The sequence below is a fragment of the Lipotes vexillifer genome, unplaced genomic scaffold (genome assembly GCF_000442215.2).
Source record: "Lipotes vexillifer unplaced genomic scaffold, Lipotes_vexillifer_v1.1 scaffold459, whole genome shotgun sequence".
NCBI classification, from domain to species: domain Eukaryota; kingdom Metazoa; phylum Chordata; class Mammalia; order Artiodactyla; family Lipotidae; genus Lipotes; species Lipotes vexillifer.
The window spans coordinates 2,688,042-2,693,373 of record NW_006769874.1 but is presented as its reverse complement, the minus strand read 5'-3'; the positions used below and the strand labels follow the sequence as shown (position 1 = coordinate 2,693,373).

Sequence of the window (5,332 nt, the reverse complement as noted above, 5' to 3'; positions counted from 1 at the left end):
TGTACATTTCAGCCCAGATTTACGTGACCGGTGTTCTTGTGGACGTTCTGCTGTTGAGTTGCCACTATCAAAACTGCTGTCACTGTACAGAGAGTGTTCAAAAACAGTCTAAACATAACTATTTTTATACTGCTCTAAAGTTGCACAAATAAGTCTCCCTTGTATTTATCCATGTGAATGAACTAGGTTGCAGAATGAAAAAAGGTAGTATATCTGTAATCTCTCCCAGGCAACTTGTAGAGGTTTAACAGAACGCCAATACTGAACTCATTAATCATGTACGATTAAGAAATTCTTAGGTTCTTTTGGTAAGACAATTTTATCCATTGCACTTTAACAGCCACTCACCATTGCCCCAGTGGCTGAATCTTAAACAGCATGAGGGCGTTCCTCTTTCAAGTGCCATGCGCTACCTGACTGCTCCTGGGTGTATCTTCATGTGGGGTTGGGTATGTTTTATAAAATTAAGGTATTTGATTTCATCTACAGGGTGTTGCATAGTGAGCCTGACTAAGCATGTTGCAAGCGTATCATCAACTTTAATAGATTTTCTTTCTTTTTAATTATTTTTTTGAGATTTATTTATTTATTTTTTTATACAACAGGTTCTTTCTCATTACTTGTCTATTTTATACATATTAGTGGATATATGTCAATCCCAATCTCCCAATTAATTTTAATTTTATATTGGGATACAGTTAATTTACAATGTTGTGTTGGTTTCAGGTGTACTGCAAAATTACATTTTCTATATTTAACTAATCATGTGTTTTTAGTCATGAGTTATGATTTGTTTAGTGTAAATATATAGGCACAGCAAATATATAACTTTTAAAAATACAGTATTGCTCACTTCAAACTCCATGATAAAAATGAGTAAGATTATGCCTGCTTTATTCATGATTCTGCCCCAGGGCCTGACTCAGCAGAGACCCAGCAAGTACCTGTTAAATAGAGAATGAGTGGCATATGAAACTCCGTAATAAGACACAGTGTGTGCTCGCTCCCTTGTTATTGTCCGACTTACAGGTACGCTGTGTAAGGTAAGAACTATTCTATTACTAGTAATGGAGCAAACTACAGCTACTATGAGGGCAAAAATGTGGGGGGGATTTACAGAGTCACATAGACCCAAAAACACTGAAAAGTGTCTGTTTTAATCAGCTGTGTTATTTTAGGAATTTATCCATTTCATCTAAATATTCAAATTTATTAAACCATAAATTGTCTGTACCAGTGTTTTAGGCATTGGTTGCTTTTCCTTTCTGGTAGAGGTAATTTTGTCCTTCTTTCTTTTTCTCTCATTCTCTGTTTCTGGGGCTTTTACACTTTTGTTGTTGCTGTTTAGTCTTTTCAGAGTAACAGTTCCTGATTTTGTAGCTACTCTCTTGTGTGTGTTTCCTTTTCCATTTCATACTATTTGCTCTGATTTTAAAAATCTCCTTTCCCTTGCTGCTTTTTTTGTTTAGTTTGTTCTCTTTTTCTATAAAATTCTTCAATTGTATAGTTAAATCATTGAGTTTGTTGTTTTTCTTTCCTAAAATAAACTTTCCTAAAATTTACTTTCTAGCACAGCAGTAGCAACATCCCACGAATTTTCTTATACCAATTTCATTATCACCCAGTTTAAAATATTATGTTATATTCTATTCTATTTTTATATTCTATTAATATAACTAATGGAATAATTAATAATATGGTCACTTTCACAGGTTCCAGGTAGACATGAATTTGGGGGGTGGGTGGTGCCCTGCTCAACCCAGTACAATCTCCAAATATTTGAGGATTTTCCAGGTATCTTGGTTATTTTTTTCTAGTTTAATTCCACTGTGGTCTGAGGGCATATTTTGTATGCTTTTTATTATTTTAAAATTAAAAATTAAATTATTAAATTATTTTAAAATTGTTCAACTGTGGAGCAGAAAGCAGTGGCTCCTGGAGTGATGAGCCCCACCCCGCACAGTGTAAAAGCAAGCAGTGTCATCTGGGGTGGCTGACTACTGCCATTTACATGTTATGCACATTGGAATGAAGATTGTTAGTAAAACTCCTAAATGTGAATTTTTATCAGAACGAATGGATCAGTTCAAAGCTCTTAAGAAACATCTGAGTGGTAATAAAATTGTGACTCAAGAAATAGCCGGTTCTGTTCATTTGGAGAATTATGCTCTGAAATGTTTTTGTGTGCAGACAATGAAGATAGTGCCGGTTGTTTTCACAAGATCAAGTCCGTCTATCCTGCAAATCCTTAATAGCTGTCATGACAGTCTTTGGAGAACTCACTGATGACAGTGTGAAACATAGAAAATATACAAGGTGGGGTGACGTATATCCATACTTTTTTAAAGCATGGGGAGACGCCTCAAGGAAGACCTGTTAGAATTGGAAAGATACTGATGTTGAAGAAAATGAAGGTGGGGCAGCCCTCTACCCACTTGACCCACTTGAATCAGAATCATCTTCAGCTTCAACTGAGGACTCAGAGAGCACGCCGCCAGGCGGCTGTTCTGGAACAGAGCCCTCTCCGTGCACATGCCCCCGGCGGATACAGCGGCAGCAGTGCCTCACAGCACAGGTGAATCGGATACTGTCCTACCTAGGCCACGGGTTCATCTGGCCATTTATTCACAGTTTCCACTGGGGGGATACTGTTCTAACACCAGAGGACGTGGCTCGAGCTCAGATGCACTGCAGGCGTGCTGGCTGGTGGTGCACAGCAATGCGAATGTTCTGCCCTGCTGTGCAGAGCCTTCAGAGGCCCTCAAGTTACTGTCTGCAGACAGAGAGTGAAGCCTTTGTACAGCAGAGCCGTGTAACTTTGGCCTGTGGAGCCAACGATTGGTTACTCAATCTTCAGCGGATCGCAGTTCTAAGGAAGACTTCATTTCTGCTGACTCTGACAATGAAATCTGCATGCAGACTCTGTTGATGCAGCTTCGATCAGTTTCCACTGCCATTAGTGGACCCAATAATCTCTGGGGATGCAGGGCTGCTGCAAGCTGGGTCCTAAAAATGCCCACTGCACCCTGCTTCAAAAAATGAGAGCATGTACAAATTATATGTTGGGAATAAGCTTTGCACCTTAATTTGCATACATTAAGAGAATTTTTTCAAATTTATAATGTTCGGATGAACATATTATTACTTTGCTATAAAATCCTAAATTTTTTTTTTTTTTTTTTTTTTGCTTTCCGCGGGCCTCTCACAGTTGTGGCCTCTCCCGCTGCGGAGCACAGGCTCGGACACGCAGCAAGTGCCACTTCTGAAGAGCTGGGAGAAAAAGCAGGGTGTCTGGAGAAAAGCAAGGTACTGTGCATGCCCCCTTACCTCATTCCAATTTTTTTTTTTGCTGTACGCGGGCCTCTCACAGTTGTGGCCTCTCCCGCTGCGGAGCACAGGCTCCGGACACGCAGGCTCAGCGGCCATGGCTCAGGGGCCCAGCCGCTCCGCGGCATGTGGGATCCTCCCAGACCCGGGCACGAACCCGTGTCCCCTGCATCAGCAGGCGGACTCCCAACCATTGCGCCACCAGGGAAGCCCAAATCCTAAATTTAATTTGTAATAAAGATTGTTGAACTATTCTAGCTTACCAGCCGTTGGACTATTCATATTACAGGGTGAATATGAAAGAGATTATGTTAAACTTTGATTTATATTCATGTAAAACATAATTGTATTAAAAGTTTAAACTTTCAGGGAAGGAAATTTAACAAGACAAAGGGGTAGAATCACGTTTAGACTTAAGAATGCTGTTGGTTCTCAGCTGCTTCTTTTATCCACTGAAGCTTGAGGTGAATTACTTCGTAGGCGGTTTGACTGCATGTACCAGAGAGTGAACAGAGGACATTTATAGTAATACCTGGAACCTTGGCGTTTTATGTTAGGTTCTCCTCTGATGCCATGTGGATTCCACAGAGTATGACTATGAATCATGTAGATGATGGTGAGTTTAGATTTTTAGCTGTTAATTTACATGTAATGATGGGAATTATGGGCTTACTGTGTCGCCTGTATTTGTGCAACGTAAAAATAAAAACAAGGATTCTTTTGTATATATAAAAAAATTCAATTGTGTTTTATGAGCCAAAATGTGGTTTATTTTGGTGAATGTTCCAGGTGAGTTGAGAAGAATGTATCTACTGTTATTGTTGGATAGAATATAAATGCCAGTTAGATCAAGTTGATTAATAGTTTTGTTCAGGTCAAACCTCTCCTTTATGATTTTCTGTCTTCTTGATCTATCAATTACTGAAAGTTCAGAGTTAAAGTCTCCAGTTATAATAGTGAGTCTCTCTATTTCTCCATGCAATTCTATCAGTTTTTGCCACACATATTTTGCTCCTCTGTTGTTATGTGCATACATTTTAAGCGTTGTATGTCTTTTTGGAAATTAGCTCTTTTACCATGATTTAATGTCCTTCTTTATCCTCAACAATTTTTCTGGTGAAGTTTTTTTTTTTTCTTTTAAATTTGTGTAGCTAATCCAGCTTTCTTTTGGATAGTGTTACAGTGGGTGTATCTTTCTCCATCCCTTTATTTTTAATCTGTGAAAGTTTATGTTTTTAAAGTGGATTTCTTGTAGACAACATAATAATTGAGTCTTGTTTTATCATCCACTCTTGAATACTCTGTATTTTAACTGGCATATTTAGATCATTCACATCTAAAGCAATAACTGATATAGTTGGATTAATATCTGCCATGTTTGTAACTATTTTCTATTCATTGTGCTTGTTTTCTTTTGTTTTGTTTTTTGCAGTACGCGGGCCTCTCACTGTTGTGGCCTCTCCCGTTGCGGAGCACAGGCTCCGGACGCGCAGGCTCAGCGGCCACGGCTCACGGGCCCAGCTGCTCGGCGGCATGTGGGATCTTCCCGGACCGGGGCACGAACCCGCGTCCCCTGCACCGGCAGGCGGACTCTCAACCACTGCGCCACCTGGGAAGCCCTGTGCTTGTTTTTGTTTCTATTTTTTTCTTCTACCTTTTCTGCCTTCTCTGGTTTTAATTGAGCACTTTATGATTTTATTTTATCTCCTCTCTTAGCATATTATTTATACATTTTTAATAAACATTTTTAGTTGTCTCAGAGTTTGCAATATGAATTTTCAGTGAATATAAGTCCACCTTCAAGTACCACTTTCTTACTTCACAAATAATGTATGTACCTCATTATAAATTATTCCCAATATCTCCCTCCTGTCATTTATTCCCTTTATCCACATACTATTAATTCCCAATACATTGTTACTACTTTTATTTTAAACAAACTGCTTCTGTTAGATCAATTAAAATATGAAAAATAAAGGATTTCATTTTACCTTAATTTATTCTT

General features: G+C 38.7%; 1 pseudogene; it reads left to right on the top strand.

Moving 5' to 3' along the window:
- The first annotated feature begins 404 nt into the window (after nt 1-404).
- Nucleotides 405-5,332, top strand: part of LOC103086676 (vacuolar protein sorting-associated protein VTA1 homolog) — an 11,377-nt pseudogene continuing 6,449 nt past the window's right edge.